At 38.4% G+C, this 23,709-nt stretch overlaps 1 protein-coding gene across 1 annotated transcript in view; it reads right to left on the bottom strand.

The window, feature by feature from the left end:
- The window catches only part of CPA6 (carboxypeptidase A6), a 313,464-nt gene that overhangs the window by 258,011 nt on the left and 31,744 nt on the right, over positions 1-23,709 (bottom strand). The gene's annotated exons all lie outside the window — the stretch shown is intronic.

The following is a 23,709-nucleotide window of genomic DNA, read 5'->3' on the forward strand; positions in this document are numbered from 1 at the left end:
TCATTTATTTTCATAAGTATAACAATGCATTTCACCATTGTACTATTTTTATTGAAACTTATCTGTAAAGCATTTTAATGACAAATAGTAAACAGTTTTTTTCAATTAAGATTTTTAACAGTGAAGCTTATCTTTCTTGATATAACTTATGTGTAAATCATGTCTTATGTATATTATTTCAAAAGTGGGCATGATAAATTATTTTTAATTAATGCTAGTATCTCACAGATTTTCTGACCATTAAATGATGGGTTTATTAAGTAGCAAGAACAAGCATGGCCCTATTAGTGGGAAGTTAGTATATTTCTCCACTATTAAATCATAGGACTCCATAAAAGGTTTGACTTCATTGCTTCAAATTGGGGCACAGATAATCAGTGCAAATGAATACCCAAGGTAGTTCACATGTAATCTTTATTAACTGATAATAAGCTAGAGTTGTAAAAGTAGGTATATATTCACTAAGAGTCATATCAATTAGCATAGACTCATAAGCTAGGGCATAAAAGACTCTGTGTGTGGGTCTAATTCACACAAGCAGCATAGAAACCTGAGTGATGACTCAGAACAGCAACATTATTGTCCATCTCTAGTTAGGAAGGCTGATGGCTGCAACAGTATCAGTGCACTGGTGACTGGAAAGACTGGCCCCAAATCGGAAAATAACTGATATGAAATTCCTTCTGTCTTCTATGCAGCATTTGTAGACTGTGCAACCCAGGATCACTGTTGTTTTGTTCCGTAGCAGTATCTTAGGGAACAAATGATAAGATACTCAAAGCTATTTCTGGAGTTCCCCCACACTCCTCTCATGTCTTCGGTAAAGCCAACAAACTTAATAGGACTATTTTCAATCTCCTAGTGCATAAACTACCAGGAAAAAATGACAGTCATAGAATGCAGAACATACAATGGTCCATGTTGGAGTCAAGACCCTGGTTTACTCCTGAGATTAGTGGAAGGTGGGAGAAAGGCCCTAGAACATTGGAGTCATCCAAATTACTTGTTGAATGGATGGTCTTATGTGTAAATGAGTTCCTGTTCTAGAGAACATTGAACAAGTTCCTTAAAAGACTTGTTTCCAAAACAACTATTTGAAAGCAGATCTAAAAGACCCAAGAGAAACCTTACTCTGGAATATCCTCTAGAATATTACTTCCTAAAACTTTCCACATCAGGGAACACCTAGAAAATGGTAATATTTGTATGAGACACTTGGGTAAACTGAGGAATTTGGAATCCTGGGTGAGGTTAAGGTGACAGGCAACCTGAGGGTTGGTGAGCTAGATTTCCCAATACATAGTTTAGAAGCTTTGTTCCAGAGGGAAGAAATGATTGAGCAATGGTGAGGGTACAATAAGAGTTTTAGAATTGATTACATAATAATAACAATAATAGAAATATCTATCATTCATTGAGTACTTACCATGTGCTACCCACTGTACTTAATGCTTCATGTACACTATTTTCATGTTTAAAATGATTCTATGGCCCGGCAGATGTGGCTCAGTGGTTGAGTGCCGACCCATGCACAAGGAGGTCACCAGTTTGATTCCCGGTCAGGGCACATGCCCAGGATATGGACCAAATCCCCAATGGGGGCATGGAGGAGGTGGCCAATTCATGTTATCTCTCATTGATGTTTCCATCTCTCTCTACCTCTTCCTCTCTCTCTAAAATCAATAAAGGGGGAAATAAAAAACCCCAATCCTATGGACTATACTCTGGTAATGACAGTATACATAGATTAGATAATTCCTCTACAAAGAAAATGATTATACACTAGACAAAATAATTAATGATAATCATTTCAGGGCACTGGGAAATAACTAAAGATAGGCAAACACCTGAGAAGTGTTTATTCATGAGAAACTGTCACTGCATTGATTGAGAACTATGGGTTTGTAGCTTTTATTTATTTTATTATCTGGGAACATGCTAGTCCTCCACCCACTGCCTAACTTGGGCAGTGAAAATCCATAGGTTTATCAGGGGAAGGTGACAAACTCGAATAGGAGCAGGTTCAGTAGTCTTTGCCCAAATTATTGTCTGACCTTCAAACTGAAGACTGGAGATTCCACCCTTAGAGATTACAGTACACACACAAATTTTACAGTTAGACATTTCAATTTGACTCTAGACAGGTCAATAACAAAAAGCCCAAATCCTTCTAAGAACAAAGAAAGATTCCAGAATCGCTTTAAGTATCTAGAAATACTTTTTTCTTTTTCTATTTTTTTAAATCATCACCTGAGGATATGTTTTCCATTTATCTTCAAGTAGAGAGGGAAAGACAGGGAGAGAGAAACATTAATGTTAGAGGAACACATCGATTGGTGCCTCCTGCACGACCCCGACAAGGGCCGGACAAACGGCAACCGAGATACGTGCCCTTGGCTGAAATTGAACCCAGGACTCATTGGTATGCAGGCTGACGCTCTACCGCTGAGCCAAACCAACAGGGCTCTTTTTCTATTTTTTAACCAAAGGTTATAAGATGTAAAAAAGAAGTGAAAAGTATTACACATATTCAGGAAAAAATAAAATCATTAGAAACTGACTTTGAGTAAGCTCGGATGTTGGATTTAAGACAAGGACTTCAAACAGCTATTATAAATATGTTCAAAGAAATAAAAAAAAAAACGCCCTGGTAGGTTTGGCTCAGTAGTTAGAGCATTAGCTTGTGATCCAGAGAAACGCAGGTTCGGTTCCCACTGGGGACACGTACCTTGGTTGCAGTTTGTCCCTGACCGTGCTTGGGTTATGTGGGAGGCAGCCACTTGATGTGTCCCTTTCACATTGATGTTTTTCTCTCTCCCTCTCCCTGAACAAATAAATGGAAAAAATGACCTTGGGTGAGGATGAAAAAAGAAAAGAAATTAAAAAAATATTCAAGAAATTAAAGAAAATGTACTAATGATGAGTAAAAAATAGTGAATACTAGAAGATAGGCGTAGAGGATGTGAAAATGGAGGTGGAGTGAATGGAAGCCAAAAGACAATCTTCCAGGACCAAACAGGAATTACAACTAAAATAAAGACAAGTCCTCAGAAAAAGCAACAGTAAAGCAGCAGGACAGGACCATATAACCAGGGACACTGATAGGATCTGCAGAGGTGTGAGAGGGTGGAAGGCTGGGAGCCCACGGACAGCAGCAGTCTTAGCTGTGAGCAGTGCCCTTGGGGAATAAAGACCAAGCTGGCTCCACAGCACAGAGAGCCAGGACAGAGCGATAAAATAGCCACATCCACTCAACTGGGGGCTACGGCTGAGGGAGGGCAGACTGGGCTGGAACACTGTGGGGACACCCGGGACTTGAAGGGCACTCAGAGTTTTTGCTGAGTTGTGGCCACAAAGGATGGTGGCCAGTGTGCTCCATCCCAGAGTTGGGAAACGGAGCAGCCCCCTCCCACCGCTCGGAGATACAAACTTTCCAGGTGAAGCAAAGAAATGCAGATTGAGGCTCATTAATAACCAGCATTTATCCCACCCTCTGGAAATTCTCTTATGCAGAACACCAGGGCTAAATTCCAAGGCACTGAGTAACGGAGACTACTAGGCTCCAGGAAAATGCTAGAGGATAACTGACCCTCTCCTGGAATTGCAAATCTACCCAGGAAAGTAAGACTTGACAGTGGTGTTTAATGTGGGCCCACCCAGGCTCATCCAATCCCAGCAGAACACCAACACCCACAGGGAAAATTGGGAAGGCTCCCAAACCCACTGAGATAGCCAAATTAGTGAAACAAAGAAACAATCCCAAATAAAAGAACAAGAGAACTCTGTCAAAGATGAGATAAATGAAATGCAGCTAAGCATTATTATCAGAGGTAGAGTTCAGAACTATAATCTTGAGGGAGCTCAACAGCATGAGTAAGGACATCAGCACCATGAGTAAAGATATAGAAACATTGAAAGCCAACCAAGTAGAAATGAAGAATAACATAGCAGAAATTAAGAACATATTGGAAGGACTAACCAGCAGAGTAGAGGAAGCTGAGGACCGGATCAGTGAATTAGAAGAGAGGGTAGAAAAAACCAACCAATCAGAAACCAAAAGGAAAAAACAATTAAAAAACAGGAATACAGCTTAAGAGAACTGTGGGACAACTGGAAATGTAATAACATTCGCATCATAGGAGTCCCCAAAGAGGAAGAAAATGGGCAAGGGTTAAAGAATATATTTAAAGAAATAGTGACAGAAAACTTTTCTAACTTGGTGAGGAAAGAAGGCATTCAAGTTCAAGAAACACAGAGAGTCCCAAGTAAAAAGAACACAAACAGGCCCAAACCAAGACACATAGTAATAATAATACCAAAAATTAAAGACAGAGAATCCTAAAGACAGCAAGAGATAAGCAACAGGTTACCTACAAAGGAAACCCCATAAGGCTCTCAACTGACTTCTCAACAGAAACACTACAGGCCAGAAGGGAGTGGCATGAAGTAATCAAGGTCATGAAAAACACGGATCTGAATCCAAGACTACTCTATCCAGCAAGGCTATCATTCAAAATAAAAGGTCAATTAAAGAGTGTTCCAGGAAAAAAAAAAACAAAAACAAACACTGAGGGAATATATTAACACCAAACCAGCACTGCAAGGTATGCTAAAAGGACTGCTGTAATTATTAGAAGAAATAGGAGAAAAAATAGAACCACACTAAACAAAAATGGCAATAAATAAGTACATATCAATTATCACCTTAAATGTGAAGGTTTGAATGCTCTGATACAAAGACACAGAGTAGCTGACTGAATAAGAAAGCATGACTCAAATATATGTTGTTTACAAGAGACCCACCTCACAACAAAAGACTCACATAGGTTGAAAGTGAAGGGAAGGAAAAAAATCCTTCAAGCAAACAGAAAACCAAAAAAAAAAAAAAGCTGGGGTAGCAATACTCATATCTCATACAGTAGATTTCAAAATGAAGGCCATAACTAGAGACAAAGAAGGCCACTACATAATATTGAAAGGATCTAACCAACAGGAAGATATAACCTTGGTAAACATATATGCACCCAATATAGGGCACCAACATATATTAAAAATATTCTAGAGGACTTCAAAGGAGAAATCAACAGCAATACAATCATAGATGGGGACTTCCAAACCCCACTGACATTACTGGATAGATCTTCTAGACAAAAAATTAACAAGAAAACACAGACTCTAAATTAAGCACTAGATCAAATGGATTTAATAGATATCTACAGAGAGAATTACATTTCAAAACTGCAGAATTATTCTCAACTGCATATGGACATTATCAAAGATAGCCATATGTTAGGGCACAAACTAAACGTCTACAAGTTTAAGAAGATTGAAATATATCAAGTATCTTCTCAGATCACAATGGCATGAAAGTAGAAATCAATTGCAATAAGAACATGAAAAGACATTTGAAAACATGGAGGCTAAATAGCATGTTATTGAACAATGAATGGGTTACCATGGAGATCGAGGAAGAAATTAAAAATTTCCCGGAAACCAACGAAAATGAACACACAATAACACAAAATCTATGGGATGCAAAGAAAGCAGTTCTGACAGGGAAGTTCATAGGACTACGAGCCTACCTCAAGAAGCAAGAAGAATTTCTAATAGACTATCTAATCTCACAACTTAACTAGAAAGCAAAAACAAAACAAAACAAAACAAAAACAACCCCAGGGCAAGTAGAAGGAAGGAAATAGTAAAGATTAGAGCAGCAATAAATGACATAAAGACCAAAAAAAAAAAAAAAAACAATTCAAAGGATCAATGAAACAAAGGGCTGGTTCTTTGAAAAGATAAACAAGACTGATTAACCCTTTGATAGACTCACCAAGAAACAAAGAGAGAGAACCCAAATACACAAAATCAGAAATGAAAGAGGAGAAATAATAACTGACACCACAGAAATACAAAGGATTGTTAACAAATATTATGAACAATTATACAGCAACAAATTTGACAATCTAAGCAAAATGAACAAATTTCTACAAACACAAGTCTCTGAAAACTGAACTGGGAAGAGATAGAAAACTTGAACAGCTCAATAACACCAAAAGAAATTGAAGATGTAATCAAGACTCTCCCAGCAAACAAAAGCCCAGGCCTGGACAACTTCACGGGGGAATTTTACCGAACATTGAAAAAACAACTGATACCCATTCTTCTCAAACTATTTCAAAAAATTCAAGAAGAAGGAAGACTTCCAAACTCCTTTGATGAGGCCAGCATAACTCTAGTTCCAAAACCAGAAAAAGACACTATAAGGAAAGAAATCTACAGGCCAATATCCCTGATGAACCTAGACGCCAAAATCCTAAACAAAATACTAGCAAATCGAATCGAGCAATACATAAAAAAAATTATTCACCATGACCAAGTGGGATTCATCCCAGGGATGCAAGGCTGGTACAATATTTGTAAATCAATAAATGTGATACACCACATAAACAAAATGAAAGATAAAAATCATGATCATATCAATAGGTGCTGAAAAAGCATTCAACAAAATCCAGCACCAATTTTTGATAAAAATGCAGCAGGAATCTGGGAATAGAGGGATTATAGCTCAATATAATACAGGTCATATATGAAAGACCTACAGCCAACATTATACTCAATGGGCAAAAATTAAAGCATTTCCCTTAAAAACTAGAACAAAACAGGGATGCCCACTTCAACCACTCGTATTTAACATAGTACTGGAAGTGTTATGCACTACAATCAGACAGGAAAAAAAAATAAAAGGGATCCAAATTAGAAAGGAGGAAGTGAAATTGTCATTATTCACAGATGACATGATACTATACATAGAAAACCCAAAAGACTCCATCAAAAATTTACTAGACGTAATAAATAAATTTGGCAAAGTAACAGGATACAAAATTAATGTCAAGAAGTCAATAACATTCTTATACACCAATGATGAACACACAGAAAGAGAAACTAAAAAAACAATCCCATTTGCCCTGGCCGGTTTGGCTCAGCGGTTGGAGCATCGGCCTGCGGTACAGAGAGACCCAGGTTCGGTTCCCGCTAAGGGCACGTGCCTCGGTTGCAGTTTGTCCCCGGCCCTGGTTGGTCGTGTGGGTGGCAGCCACTTGATGTGTCCCTTCACATCGATGTTTCTCTTTCTCTCTCTTTCTCTCTCTCCCTCCCGCTCTATCTGAACAAAAAAAATAGAAAAATGTCCTCGGGTGAGGGAAAAAAACAAACAAACAATCCCATTTACCATCGTGGCAAAAAAGTTAAGATACCTAGGAATAAACTTAACCAAAGAAGTAAAGGACCTATTTGCAAAAAACTACAGGTCATTGAAAAAGGAAATAGAGGAAGATATAAAAAACTGAACGCATATACCTTGTTCATGGATTGGATGAATTAACATCATTAAAATGTCCATACTACCCAAAGAAATCTATAGATTCAATGCAATCCCCATCAAAATACCAATGACATATTTCACAGAACTAGAACAGATACTTCAAAAGTTTATATGGAACCAAAAAAGACCCCGAAGAGCCACAGCTATCTTAAAAAAGAATAAAGTTGGAGAGATCACATTACCAGATTTCAGGTTATACTACAAAGCCCCTGTAATCAAAACAGCCTGGTACTGGCACAAGAACAGGCAGATAGATCAATGGAACAGAATAGAAAACCCAGAAATGGACCCAAGGCAATATGCTCAATTAATATTTGACAAAAGTGTCAAGAGTATACAGTGGAATAAAGACAGCCTCTTTAGTAAATGGTGTTGGGAAAATTGGACAGCTACATGCAAAAAATGAAACTAGACCATCAACTTATACCATACACAACAATAAAATCAAAATGCATAAAAGACTTAAATGTAACTCATGAATCCTTAAAAATCCTAGAAGAAAATGTAGGCAACAAAATTTCAGACATCACATGTAGATGAACTTTCACTGATCCATCACCTAAGGCAATAGAAACAAAGGAGAAAATGAATGCATGGGACTACATCAAACTAAAGAGCTTCTTCAGAGCAAAAGAAACAACCACCAAAATGAAGAGGCAACCCACTGTATGGTACAGCATAATTGCCAATGATATATCAGATAAAGGGTTAATTTTAAAAATATATAGAGTGCTCATACAACTCAACAACAGGAAGACAAATAACCCAATTAAAAATGGGCAGAGGAACTAAATAGACACCTTTCCAAAAAGGGCATACTAATGGCTAAGAGACATATAAAGAAATGCTCAACATCACTAATCATCAGAGTGATGCAAATTAAAACAACAATAAGGTATCACCTCACACCTGTCAGAATGGCCACCATCAACAAATCATCAAACATGGCGAGGGTGTGGAGAAAAGGGGACTCTAGTACACTGCTGGTGGGAATGCACACTGGTGCAGCCACTATGGAAAACAATATGGTGTTACCTCAAAAAGTTAAAAATTGAACTTCCATTTGATCCAGTTATCCCACTTCTAGGATTATACCCTAAGAATCCTGAAACACCAATCAGAAAGAATATATCTACTCCCATGTTTGTAGCAGCACTACTTACTATAGCTAAGATCTGGAAACAGCCCAAATGTCCATCAGTAGACGAATGGATAAAAAAGCAGTGGTACATATACACAATGGAGTACTATGCAGCTGTAAGAAAGAAAGGTCTCTTATCCTTTGAGACGACATGGAGGGACCTGGAAAGTATCATCCTAAGTTAAACAAGCCAAACAGAGAAAGACAAGTATCATATGATCTCACTTATTTGTGGAATATAATGAACATAACAGTCTGAGGAATGGAGTAGTCCCAGAGATGTGGAAGTAGGGTATAGATTGACAATCCCCAGAAGACTGTGGGGGCGAGATAAACCACAGAACTTATACGCATGTATGAATGAACAATGGACATGGACAACAAAGCTGGGGAAAGGGGAGGATAGAGGCAAAGTGGGAAATCAGTGGGGGAAAAGAGAGAAACGCCTATAACAAAAATAAATAAATTAATTAAAAATATTCATTAAAAAAATAGTGAATACTAAAAAGGAAGAAAACTATTAAAGAAAGCCAAATGAAAAATCTAGGGATGAAAGTATAACTGAAATGAAAAATTCATTTCATAGACTCACAGATTTGAGATGATGGAGAAGAAAAAAAAATCAATGAAAATGAAGATAGATCAGTAGAAATTAACAATTCAAAAAAAACAGAGTAAAAAGACTGAATAAAAATAAACAGAGCTTTAAAGATATGTGGGTCAATATCAAGTACTGCAAAATACATGTAACTACAATTCCAGAAGAGGAGAGAAAGAACCAAAAAAAAATTGAGGGAAATTGGTTCCTATATATCCAAATTTGGTGAAAAATATTAACTTAAAATCTAAGAAATTCAATAAATTAAAGCAGGATAAACCAAAGGTAATACAACTGGACACACAAATTCTAGTTTTTGAAAGCCAAAGGTAAAGAGGAAATCTTGAAAGCAGCAAGGTAAAAATGACTCATCACCTACAAGTGAACAATGGTGTGAATACGGTAGCTTTTTATCAGAAACAAGGGAGACACAGATATTGCAACAGCATATTCAACATGCTAAAAAAAAAATCCAAATGATTCATTGAAAGTGAGGCTGAAATAAAGACATTTTCAGATAAACAAAAAACTCAACAAATTGCTAAAGGACTTGTGCTACAAGAAATGCTAAAAACAAAACAAAAAATAAAAACAACAACAAAAAATCCCCCACAAAGTCATCAGGCTAAAGGGATGTGGAACCGAGAGGTAACCCAGAGGAGGGAAAGTAGAGCACTAAGAATGTGAAGACACAGGTATAGGGATGATTGGTATGTATGTAACTATACATGTGTGCGTATATGCAAACACACATGCCTACATACATATATTTCTACTCTCACAGAGTTTCTTCTTCTCTTTCTGAAGTTCTTTAAAAACTATATAATTTCTTAGAACAAAAATTTTAAAATTGTATTATTGGGTTCAAAACTATATACATGGAGGACAAAGGGCACCACAGCAAAAAAGAATGGATGTATAAACCTATGCTAATTTAAAGTCCTATGTTTTACTGTGAAAAAGCCCGTATTAACTTGAAATAGATTGTTAGATGTTAAAAAATGCATATTGTAATGGCAGCAAAATAGAGACAAAAATTTAATAGAGAAATTAAAGTGGCATACCAAAAAAACTTCTTCTACTGAAAATAATAGAGAAATAGAGAAAGAAAAGAGTGATGAAAGAAATAAAAAATAAATAATCAAATGGTAGAATTAAATCCAATCATATAAAATTAGATAAATAGGGCCCTGGTCAGTGTGGCTCAGTTGGTGAAAACACTAATTTGAAAAGATATCTGCATCCCAATGTTCACTGTAGCATTATTTACAATAACCAAGATATGGAAACAACCTAAGTGTCCACCAATAGATGAATGGATAAAACAACTGTGAGATACACCACACACATTCACACAGAGGAATATTATTCAGCCATAAAAAAGAAGGAAATCTTGCCATTTGCTACAACAGGGATGGAACTCAAGGGCATTATGTTAAGTGGAATAAGTCAGGCAGAGAAAGATCTGTATGTATGACCTCACTTATATGTGAAATCTAAAAATAAAACAAAAAGGACTTCCAGTCAAGATGGCGGTGTAGGTAAACGCGGTATCACATCCTCTCACAATCACATCAAAGTTACAACTAAACTACAGAACAACCATCATTCAAAACCGCCTGAAATCAAGCTGAATGGAAGTCCTACAACTACGGAATTAAAGCAGCAGCCACATCCAGACTGGTAGGAGGGGCGGCGGTGCGAGGGGCAGCGGCGGTGGCGCCGGCACGACGGGCTGGTCCCACACCTACGTGTGGCGGATAAAAATCAGGAGGATACCTCGGCTGGGAAGATCCTTCCTGAGGACTAAGGGGGACCCCGTTCCACACCAGGCGCCCCATTCAGGGTTCCAGTGCCAGGAAGAGAATTCCCACAACTTCTGGCTGGAAAAACCAGCGGGAACTGAGGCTCAGGGAGGCTGAGGCGGCTGGAGCCCCAGGCAGCTCCTTAAAGGGCCTGCGCACGAACTTATCAGACTTTCTCTCTCTAAGCTGTGAGGGGAGGCAGCTCGAGGGGCGCCAGAGACACACAGGGAAGAACTGAGCTGTTTGGTACTGGAGCGAGGGCTGGAGAGGGGGCTTTCTCCTGTACAAATGTGTTGTCAGAGGCCTTTGTTCCTTTGGTGAGCCCTTCCCTGGGATGGCAGACAGAAGCCATATCTGGGGCTCCTGCAACCTGGCTCACACTGGTAGCCCCACCCTGGTGACTCCCTGAGGCCCCGCCCCACCCCACCCAACCTTCAGGCCCACCCAAGCTGTTGCCACTTGCTGAACCATAAGATTGGCCTGTCTTGGATCCTGCTTCAGGTTTTTCCTAAATTCTTTAAAACAAGCACCATCTGGTCTCAGATAGCCCCATACCTCTCGTTAAGTAATACACTGAAATGAACACAGGGAGACAGCCAAAATGAGGAGACAAAGAAACAGGTCCCAAATGAAAGAACAGAACAAAACCCTAGGAAAAGAACTAAGCGAAATGGAGATAAGCAACCTAACAGATGCTGAGTTCAAAATACTGCTTATAAGGATGCTCAATGAACTTAGTGAGAACCTCAGTAAACTTAGTGAGGGCCTCAAGAGCATAAAAAAGGACCAGTCAGAAATCATGGATGCACAGTTACAATTGAAGGAGGCATTAACTGAAATAAAGAATAATTTACACAGCTTCAATAATAGAGAACATAAATCCAAGGAGCAAACCATCGATTTGGAATATAAGGAAGCAAAAAATGCCCAATCAGAACAGCAAAAAGAAAAAAGAATCCAAAAAAATGAGGAGAGCGTAAGGAGCCTCTGGGACAACTTTAAGCGTGCCAACATTCGCATCTTGGGGGTGCCAGAAGGAGAAGAGCAAGAACAAGAAAGTGAAAACCTGTTTGAAACAATAATGGCAGAAAACTTTCCTAACTTGATGAAGGAAACAGACATACAAGTCCAGGAAGCACAGAGAGTCCCAAACAAGATGAACCCCAAGAGGCCCACAACAAGAGGCCCACACCAAGACACATCATCATCAAAATGCAAAAGGTTCAAGACAAAGAGAGAATCTTAAAAGCAGCAAGAGAAAGGCAGCTAGTTACCTACAAGGGAGCTCCCATAAGGCTGTCAGCTGATTTCTCAAAAGAAACTTTGCAGACCAGAAGGGAGTGGCAAGAAATATTCAGAGTGATGAAAAGCAAGAACCTACAACCAAGATTACTCTATCCTGCAAAGCTGTCATTTAGAATCAATGGACATCTAAACACTTTCCCAGACAAGAAAAAGTTAAAGTTGTTCATCACCACCAAACCGTTATTATATGAAATGATGAAGGGTCTTTTGAAGAAAAAGATAAAATATATGAACAAACAAAATGGCAATGAATACATATCTATTAACAATGGAATCTACAAACAAAATGAACAGGTAGAACAGAAACATTCTCATAAATACAGAGAACATTTTGTTGGTTGCCAGTTGGGAGGGGGGTTGGGGGAATGGGTGAAAAAGGTGAAGAGATTAAGAAGTATAAATTCATTGCTAGACTGACAAACCTCAAAGGGAAAGGGGTTGGGAAGAAATAAACCAAAGAACTTATACGCATAACCAATGGACACAGACAGTAGTATGAGAAAAGGCAGGAGGGGGATGGGAGTAGGGAGGAGGGGGTCAATGGGGGAAAAATGTGGAACATCTGTAATACATTTTACATTCAACAATAAAGATTAAAAATAAATAAAATAAATAAAATAAAAATAAAACAAAAACAAAAATCTGAGCTCGTAGATACAGAGAACAGATTGGTGGTTGGGAGAGAGAGATGGGGGTTGTGGGGTTGGGCAAAATGGGTGAAGGAGGTCAAAATGCACAAACTTCCAGTTATAAAATAAATAAGTCATGGGGATCTAATGTACAGCATGGCAACTATAGTTAACAATTCTGTATTGTATATTTGAAAGTTGTTAAGAAAGTAGATACTAAAGTTCTCATCACAAGAAAAGAATTGTAACTATGTATGGTGATGGATACACTTCACAATATACACAAATGTGGAATTATGTGTACACCTGGAACTAATATAATGTTTAAATTTTTTTTTTATTTTTCAATTACAGTTGATGTACAATATATTAGTTGCAGGTGTACAATCCAGTGATTTGACATTTATATAGCTTACGAAGTGATTGCCCTGATAAAATGAGTATTCATCTGACACCATATACAGTTATTATAATATTGATGACTATATTTCCTATGTTGTACTTTTCATCCCCATGACTATTCTGTAACTACCAATTTGTATATCATAATCCCTTCACCTTTTTTACCTATACTTCTAACCCCCCTCTCATATGGAAACCATTGAAATGTTCTCTGTATGAGTGTATTTCTATTTTGCTTGCTTATTTTGAAACTAATGTTATATGTCAATTATATTACAAAAACAAACAAACCTCTCATAGAGGCAAACTTAGAAAATTTTGTGGAATTTTCTGCCTTGCTAACAAATATCTCATATAAAGACTTTTGTGAATATTGAGCCCATTAAAATATTTAAAAATTTTAAAAACAGCATCTATTAAAATCTTAGAGCTAACATAGTGGGGAAAGACAGATTACTTTCCTGTTAATATCAAGGAAAGGGTGTTTTTCCTTACAACTTCTACTTAATATTTTATTAGAGTTTCTAGCTATTGAAATAAGACAAAAAATATATAAAAGTAACATTGGAAAGAAAGAAATCAAACTCTTTAATCATAGATGACATAATTGTACACGTTGAAATCCTTAAGAATTTACATAAAACCAGCTAGAACTGATAAGTGAATATGGTAAAGCCATCTGGTAGACTGAGTAATGACTCCCAAAGATATCCATCTTCTAATATCTGATACCTGTGGATTTTACCTTATTTGGCAAAAGTGACTTTGCAAGTGTGATTAAATTAAGAATCTTTTTTTTCTTTCTTTAATCATCACCTGAGAATATTTTTACATTTATCTTCAGATAGAGGGAGAGGAAGAGAGAGAGAAAGAGAGAAACAGAGAGAGAGAGAAACTTCAATGTGAGAGCGACATATCGACTGGTTGCCACCCACATGACCCCAACTGGGTCTGGGGACAAACTGCAACTGAGGTATGTGCCCTTAGCTGGAATCAAACCCAGGACTCTTTGATCCATAGGTCGACGCTCTAACCGCTGAGCCAAAACTGGCCAGGGCTTAATTAAGGATCTTGAGATAGGAAATTATCTAGTGGGTCCTAAATGTAATCACAAGTGTCCTTATAAGAGAAGGCAAAGGGAAATTTGACTATAGAAGAGAAGGTGATGTGATGATGAACTCAGGCTTTGAAGGTGAAGAAAAGGCCATAGGACAAGAAAGACAGGTGGCCACTAAAATCTGAAAGAAGGAAAGGCACAGATTTTCCTTTAGAGTCTCCAGAAGGAGTCAGTCCTGCCAACACCTTGATTTTAGTTCAGTGAAATTGATTCCTGACTTCTGATCGGAAGAGAATAGATTTGTATTTTTTAAAGCCACTATGTTTATGTTTAAGCCACTTATGTTTAAGTAACTCAAAATGGATTGTTAAGTGTAAATGTGAGAATTTTAAAACTATAAAACCTCTATAAAAATACCTAGAAAATTGTGTGTGTTTGTGTATGTGTGTGGTTTTGTTCTCTTATGACTGCTTATCATGTCACAAAAAAATTGGTAAATAGAACTTCATAAAAATTAAGAACATGCTCTTTACCCATGGACATGGACAATAGTGTGGTGAAAGCCAGGGAGGGGGGCAGCAGGGTGAAGGGGGTCAATGGAGGTAAAAGGGGGACATCTGTAATGCTTTCAACAATAAGGATAAATAAATAAATAAAAAGAACATTGCTCTTTGAGACACACCATCAAGGAAATAAAAAGCAACCTACATATTGGGAGAAAATATTCACAAAATACATGTAACAAAAGATTCACTTCCAAAATATAAAAAGAGCTCTTAAAACTCACAGAAATAAGACAAACAACTTAATTTTAAATTGGGCAATATATTTGAACAGATCCTACACAAATGAAGATATATATATATATATACATACATACATACATACATACATATATGTGTGTATGTGTGTGTGGGTGTGTGTACAAAAAGAGGATATGTAATTTGAACAGATGCTCCACAGAAAAAGATATACAAATGACCAACAAGGCACAAAGAAGCTTAACATCATGGATCATTTAGGAAATAAACATTGAACCAACACTGAGAAACCATTATAGGCCCATTTTTATAGCTGATGTTAAAAAGATTGACAAAACCAAGTGTTGGTGAGGATATGGAGTAACTAGATCCCTTATGTGCTATTGATGGCAACACAAAATGTTACAGCTTCTTTGAACAGTTTGACAACATCTTATAACACCAAACTTATACTTGTCATATGGCCGAAAAATTCTACTTCTAGATATCTACCCAAAAGAAATAAAAACCTATGTCCACAAAAATATTTATATGCTTAGCATTTATAGCATCATTATTCACAGTAGCCACTAATGAGAACCTAAATTCCATCAACTAATGAAGAGATTTTAAAAAATGCAATTCTATTACATAATGAAATATTATTGAATAAAAGGGATTAACTACTGATACAAGCAACAAACAAAATGAATGAGCCACAAACATCATGCTAAATGAAGATACTAAGCCCAAAAGACTATATGCTGTGTAATTCCATTTACATGATATTCTGGAAAAGGCAAAACTATTGTAACAGAAAGCAGACAAATGGTTGCTGGGAACAAGGATGGGGTTGGAGACTGATTGAAAAAAAGGCCCCATGGTACTTTATGGGGTGATAAAAATAATCTAAAATTAGATTTGGTTGTGGTTGCCCAACTAAAGACATTTACCAAGCTCACTGAACTATATATTCCATGTAAATTATACCTCAAAAAAGCTGTTAAGGAAACCCACACAATTCTATTCCATAGACATTACTCACATTGCACAAAGGAGAAAACAATCTTGGAGAGACTGGGTAGTTTACTTAAGTTTAATCAGCTAGTCATTGTCAAACCCAAGCCCATGTTGATAATTACGGCTCCATGCTGCTTGTTGGGGTGTGGGAAACACTGGGGACACTGTGATGCTGGTGGGAACTCCCAGAGCCAGCAAACCCCACTGGAGCTGAAGCAACTGGAGCTGCTGCCCCTTGTCTGTTCCCAGGAAGTAAGAAAAGAGTCCTGGGCTAGAGACACGGTGTTTAGAGATTTCTGCAGCTCTCAGAGGCACTGTGTTTTCATGGGGAAAATAAGGCACATGAGAAGGGTTAGAACTCTGGCTTTGCCACTTAATCGTCATAAGACCTTAGGCAAACCATTCAACTTCTTTCAGCTTCAGTTCCTCAATCTATGAAAATGACATAAAGACATACCACCTTGCCTTTTGAGTTATTTGGGGTATTGACTTAAATAAATAACAAAGAACCAGATCCTTTGCAGAGCCTGAATAAAAGTGAATTCCCTTCCCTTTTCCCTCTTGAGGGAAAAGCACTCAGTCCTGCAGTTTAATAACCAGAAGGAGGATTTAGATTACTTTTTAAAAAATGGTCTTCACTGAGGAAAAATAAATAGAAATTTTTTAGCAGGGACCCTCCTGGGCATTAGCATTAGCTGGTGCTCAAATTCTACTCAAGATCTTGCTGTCACGGAGAAAAATGTCATGAACCTTATTTCACTGTACAGGTATCTCCTTCCTTTGCTTCCTTCCTATGAAGTATGGCATATAAAGCTATTAATACTTCACATAAATTTCAATGAAAATCAAAAGAAGTTACATATTATGTGTGTGTAACTTACATGTATGGGAAAGAACTTATATTATTTGAATCATAGCTTTTTATCAGAAAGTAAAAGAATGCTTGAAACTATATACTACTGACTTCCGGTCAAGATGGTGGGTAGGTAAATGTGGTATTGGTCCTCCCACAACCACATCAAAGTTACAAGTAAACTACAGAACAACCATCATTCAAAGCCACTTAAAATCAAGCTGAATGGAAGACCTACAACTATGGAATTAAAGAAGCCTCATAAAGACTGGTAGAAGGGGTGAAGGTGGACGGGCTGGCCCCACACCCACGTGTGGCAGATAAAAATCAGGAGGATACCTCGGCTGGGAAGATCCTTCCTGAGGACTGAGGGGTCCCTGTCCCACACCAGGCGCCCTGCTCAGGGTTCCAGTGCCAGGAAGAGAATCCCCATAACTTCTGGCTAGAAAAACCAGCGGGAACTGAGGCTCAGGGAGGCTGAGGCGGCTGGAGCCCCAGGCAGCTCCTCTTAAAGGGCCCGCAAATGGACTTACTTGGACTTGCTCTTTCTAAGCTCAGAGGGAAAGCAGCTTGAGGGGCGCCAGAGACATACAGGGAAGAACTGAGCTGTTTGGCACTGGAGCAAGGGCTGGAGAGGGGGCTTTCTCCTGGACAGATGTGCTGTCAGAGTCCTTTGTCCCTTTGGAGAGCCCTTCCCAGGATGGCAGACAGCCGCCATATCTGGGACTCCAGCAACCTGGCTCACACTGGTAGCCCCGCCCTGGTGATTCCCTGAGGCCCCGCCCCACCCAACTTTCAGGCCCACCCAAGCTGTTGCCAATTGCTTTACCATAGGATTGGCCTGTCTTGGATCCTGCTTCAGGTTTTCCTAAATTCTTTCAAACAAGCACCATCTGGTCTCAGCTAGCCCCATACCTCTTGTTAAGTAATATATAGAAACAAACACAGGGAGGCAGCCAAAATGAGGAGACAAGGAAAAAGGTCCCAAATGAAAGAACAGAACAAAACTCCAGGAAAAGAACTAAGTGAAATTGAGATAAGCAACCGAATAGATGCAGAGTTCAAAACACTGCTTATAAGAATGCTCAATGAACTTAGTGAGAACCTCAGAAAACTTAGTGAGGACCTCAAGAGCATAAAAAAGGACCAGTAAGAAATGAAGGATGCACAGTCAGAAGTGAAGGAGGTACTAACTGAAATAAAGAATAATTTACAGCGATTCAATAGTAGAGTAGGTAAAGCCAAGAAGCAAACCATCGATTTGGAATATAAGGAAGCAAAAACACCCAATCAGAACAGCAAAAAGAAAAAAGAATCCAAAAAAATGAGGATAGTGTAAGGAGTCTCTGGGACAACTTCAAGCGTGCCAACATTTGCATTTTGGGGGTTCCAGAAGGAAAAGAGAGAGAACAAGAAATCAAAAACCTATTTGAAACAATAATGGCAGAAAACTTCCCTAACTTGGTGAAGAAAACAGACATACAAGTTCAGGAAGCACAGAGAGTCCCAAACAAGATGAACTCCAAGAGGCCCACACCAAGACATATTATCATCAAAATGCAAAAGTTTCAAGACAAAGAGAGAATCTTAAAAGCAGCAAGAGAAAGGCAGCTAGTTACCTACAAGGGAGTTCCCATAAGACTGTCAGCTGATTTCTCAAAAGAAACTTTGCAGACCAGAAGGGAGTGGCAAGAAATATTCAGAGTGATGAAAAGCAAGAACCGACAACTAAGATTACTCTATCCTGCAAAGCTCTCATTTAGAATCGATGGCCATATAAAGAGTTTCCCAGACAAGGAAAAGCTAAAGGAGTTCATCACTGCCAAACCATTATTCTATGAAATGTTGAAGGGTCTTCTTGAAGAAAAAGATAAAAAATATGAACAAACAAAATGGCAATGAATACATATCTATAGACAATGGAATCTACAAACAAAATGAACAAGCAGAACAGAAACATTCTCATAGATACAGAGAACATTTTGTTGGTTGCCAGATGGGAGGGGGGTTGGGGGAATGGGTGAAAAGGTGAAGGGATTAAGAAGTACAAATTGGTTGCTAGACTGACAAACCTCAAAGGGAAGGGGGGTGGGGGAGTGGGAAGAAATAAACCAAAGAACTTATATGCATAACCAATGGACACAGACAACAGTGTGGGGAAATGCAGAAGAGGGGTGGGCGTGGGGAGGAGGGGGTCAATGGGGAAAAATGAGGAACATCTGTAATACATTCAACAACAAAGATAAGTTTTAAAAAAAGAAATTATATACTACTAAAATGAAATCCTGGATGATTATTTCAGAAATCAGATGTTCATTCTATTAGCCCAGCAAATGATGCCCTGGTAGAAGTCATTATATGCAAGATTTTATAAGTTCTCAAGTTTTGAGAAACTCGGAGCCCAAAGTATGTTGTTACTTAGCAATCTTTGATCAGATAGTAATGACTGTCTTTCCTCTTCATTCTGTGTGTCCTATGGGGGTTCTCATGCCTGACTTGGCATGAAGATAATCTAAGGTGCTATTAAAATGCAGAGTCAAGGTCCCCATACCAGCAATTATGATTTCATAAAACTGAGGAAGGGATCAGTAATTCCTTTCAACCAAATAACCCCTGGTGATTCTGGTGCAGATTGTTCAGGACCATACTGGTCTCATATCCTACCTGTTTCTTAAGGTCTTTGTCCCTCAGGGAAATTCTTCATGACAATTCTGTTTCAAGGTTCCCCAGTGTGCTCTTTGAGATATTAACTGATGTTATAAAATAGAATTTATGACCAAATGAGTTTGGCTGCACAGTGAGAAATAATCACTAAGTTTAAGTAATCTAATTTTACATTTGCTTTTAAAATCAATCAGTACATGTCAATATGTTTCTTTATGCTGTGTCAATACTGAGTACTTATTTTCTTGTTTTATGTCCTGTTTCTTGTGTAGGTCTCCTCTCTCCAACTGGATTTGTAAATTCTTGAGACAGGTGTACTTATATTTTTAAGTTCTTTGTACCACACAGAGCCTAATGGTAACTGATATTTCCTAAGAGTACACAGTGGCTAGGAAGGACAAAGGCTGTTTTAGCCAAATGATATCACAATGGACTTAGTTGGAAAAGGCAAGAACGATGCCCAGAAGTTCTATTACTACATTCTAGGTCCAGTTCCTTTTCATTTTCTAAATACGACTTCAAATGAGTTTCTAGAAGAAACCCTGAAGATCAGAAGCTCATGGCAGGCCATTCCACATAAGGTAAGCAATGCAAGCTAATACCTCATTGGCATGAAAAGGGAGTGGCCTGGAAGAATGCCGTGGCGCCAAATGCCACGTTGCTAGAATGACTTCTCCTAACTGTTATATCACGATGGCTTCTGGGCACTTGTAGCCATACATGGGTAATAAAAATGGGGCTAAGTAAACAAATGAATTAATTACTTAACTAATTAACAATTTTAAATCCAAGTAGGCTTGTGCCTAAAAATTAAAGTGATATTCATATTGTTAACTGAGATGAATGAGCTTCAGATTGTAGAAGCCTCTAGAACTATATGTAACATTTTGTGCATATTTCCATCCTGGAGGAGCAGGTACAACACATTCATCGGAATTACACGGGGATCCACAACTCAAAAGGAGTTTATCACTCCTTTATAAATATTTTCTTTTGGCTCATACTATCCTGTGGCCTACAAAACCAGGGTTTTTCTTATATATTTCTCCAAATAACTTTTTTTAGTTCATTTTAAACACTCCAATATAGTAACTTTAATAGAGAGGCACTATTTACAGACCTGAAGCTGTGATGTCTTTGCTAGTCTCTGGAGCCAGATGCTTATATATTTGCTCAAAGGGGCTCACTGAGTCATCATGGTTACAAGTTAAATAGCACACATTCTTTCAGTTTTATAAATACCAGGGAGTTTATAAACTCTGAAAGAAAAACTATTTCTGGTAATTAACCTCAAATTGTATTTGCTAAGCTAATATGAACCATTGTTCTGAATCAATTCAGCCGTTTTTTCCTGCATTCACGGGGCGGCATTCCTGTGGACAAAGGAAGCCTTCTGCAGTCTGGGGGCTTGCAAAAGACTTAAGGGAATAGATGTTGAAATTCTTTTTTCTTTTTCCCAGAGAAAGACAAATTGTTAGAGCTATAAATTCAAGGCTTAAAATAATGTGTTATAATCAACAAATGTATGGTTAACATTGGAGCAATGTTGCCTTAAGAATGATTTTTATAGCATCGGTCATCTGTTTTCATCTTTCTTTTTTTGAAAATGTTTTTATTGATATTTTTAGAGAGAGGGGAAGGAAGAGAGAGATAGAAACACCAATGTGAGAGAGAAACATTGATCAGCTGCCTCCTGCACGCCCCCTACTGGGGATCGAGCCCACAACCTGGGCATGGGCCTTGACCGGGAATTGAACCGGGACCTCTCAGTCCATGGGATGACACTCAGTCCCCTGAGCCACACCAGCTGAGCTGTTTTCATCTGTCCTTCCAGTGATTAAGGTTGGGGTTTGCAGTCTAAGTGTATTTTTATGCTATCAGACATCAACAACTAAACATATTGACCAAAGAAAATGTATAATAATTTTACTTCAAGGAAGTTGCATTTTATGTATTATCTGGGAATAGAAATACCCCAGAATAAGCAGGTGAATTTGGGTGGCACCAATAACAACATGCTAGCCTTCAGACATAAAATTCTGACTACCCGCTTCCCTGCAATCATGGATTTGTGATGATTTATCTCCATATTCTCCAACTAGCCTTCGTCAGCCAGGAACCATAAAGACAAGACAATGGTAGGAGTATACATATACTCTATGAAAATAGAGTACTGTAAACATGTCAAGTAGTGCTAATGGAAACAATTATTTCTTCACTTAGGTACAAAGCACGTCCCAGGGTAATCTCAGAGGAAACATAGTGTACTGGAGAGAGCATAAACTTTGCAGTTACACAGTCATTTATTTATTCTTTACTGTATTTATTGTGTGGTCCATTTTGTGCTAAGGAATATGACAGGAAGCTCACAGACACCATCCCTGCTGCCTGGAACTTTGTAGCGTCCATTCCAGGGGTGCTGTTGTGCAGGTATGTATCAAGTATTTACTTTTCTGATCCTCCTCTGTAAAGGGAGAGGATATCACTGATTTCTTAAAGTGTTGTGAAGAGTACATATGAAAAAGTACCTGGTTCAATACCTAACAAACTGGTAATATTTAAATCTGAACTGGTATTATGTCCAGCTCCTCCTTAGTTTTGAAAGGCTAGACAAGCCATGACTCTGAAAACATGTGGCAGATCAGAGAACACATTTCCAATTCTTTAGAGAACAGAGTGCAACAGCCCTACATGGCGGCTCCATGAAAGTGCTCTATAGTCTAGTGAGGATTTTATTTTAAAAACTGCACCTCACCTCAGATGCCCTACATGGTAAGAGATTGCAAAATCATCCTAGGGTTTAAACAGACTGAAACCAGAACTTAGGAATGTGTGAAACTGTGGCTGAAACCAAACTCAAGGGTGGCAAGCAAGAGAAGGCCCATTTATGAAGCTTTTCCTGGGAAGAACTGTAGTTCCCTGTTAAGAGTGGAATGTTTTACTTCTGCATCAGAATTACTGCAGACTCTGAATTGTGACTGAAGACCGAGTTCGGTGGCTCCCAATCTTTTTTTGTCACTAGAATACCCCTTCTTCCCTCGCATGAGCACCAGGTTTGTGAAGCTCACATCTGCAGTGCTCGGGAGACTGTGGGCACACAGAAAACACCGCGCAAGTGTTTGCCGTTATTACTACGACTGCTACTACATGGAGTTTATTTAAATAATTTCTCCATTGTTTAGCATAGGAAATTAAATATAACAAATATTTCTCAAGAGAAACAACGAGCAACACCACACCAAGTTAATACCATTTCAACCCAAATCAGAGAAACTCAAGGTCCTCATGATCTTGTGTAGCTTTATCGGCATGACCTTGACAGGTCCAGGGAACTCAAGTTCAAAAGCACTGGGTTTATCATAAAAGTTCCTTACATTTCTGAAAAACATTTTAACTCATGGTCATTGAGATCATTTTAAGAGTTACAGTCATTCAATCATTAATAGTGTCTTAATAATAAACAACAAAAAAGAATGAATGAATGCTCCCAAAGTGGATACATTTTTAGAGCCTTGTCCACAGAGAGCTCCATTTCTGCACCTTCTGTAGGGCTAACCCCAGGCATTTGCTCTGAATTATCTGAAACAATGTCCCTGGCTTTAGCTAGCTGGAATATGGCCAAATAGACATCCAATGCTTTCTGCCCAGAATTTAGGATTTCAACTGTAATACAGAGAGACTGCAGACCAAGGTCAGGTGAGCACAGGGTTCCTGAGGAAAGGTCCATGATCATGCCTCGTAGTCCCCAGAGCCCTGTCTAAATCCTTGCAACAAATTTCCCATTTTTGGTCTAATGTATCTCAAATTGGTTTCTGTTACTTGCAAACAATAAACCCTTGAGAAATACACAATCCAAATGCTAATTTGTTAGAAAACCCAGACAATGATAAATAATACAGAAAACATCAGATCCATTAGGTTTTCTGTGGAGAATCTGAAACAAATTTATAAGTTATAGCACTCATTTTCAAAGCCCCAGGACATGGGAGCAGGAGCCCTGTTTGGGCTGGTGATCACACTAAGATTAATCCAATGTGTGGAATTGGGCACTGGCTCTCCTCCCGAGTTCAGGTATACCTCGGAGATATTGTGGATTGGTTCCATAGCAGAACAA

The sequence above is a fragment of the Molossus molossus genome, unplaced genomic scaffold (assembly GCF_014108415.1).
Source record: "Molossus molossus isolate mMolMol1 unplaced genomic scaffold, mMolMol1.p scaffold_m16_p_16, whole genome shotgun sequence".
NCBI lineage: Eukaryota > Metazoa > Chordata > Mammalia > Chiroptera > Molossidae > Molossus > Molossus molossus.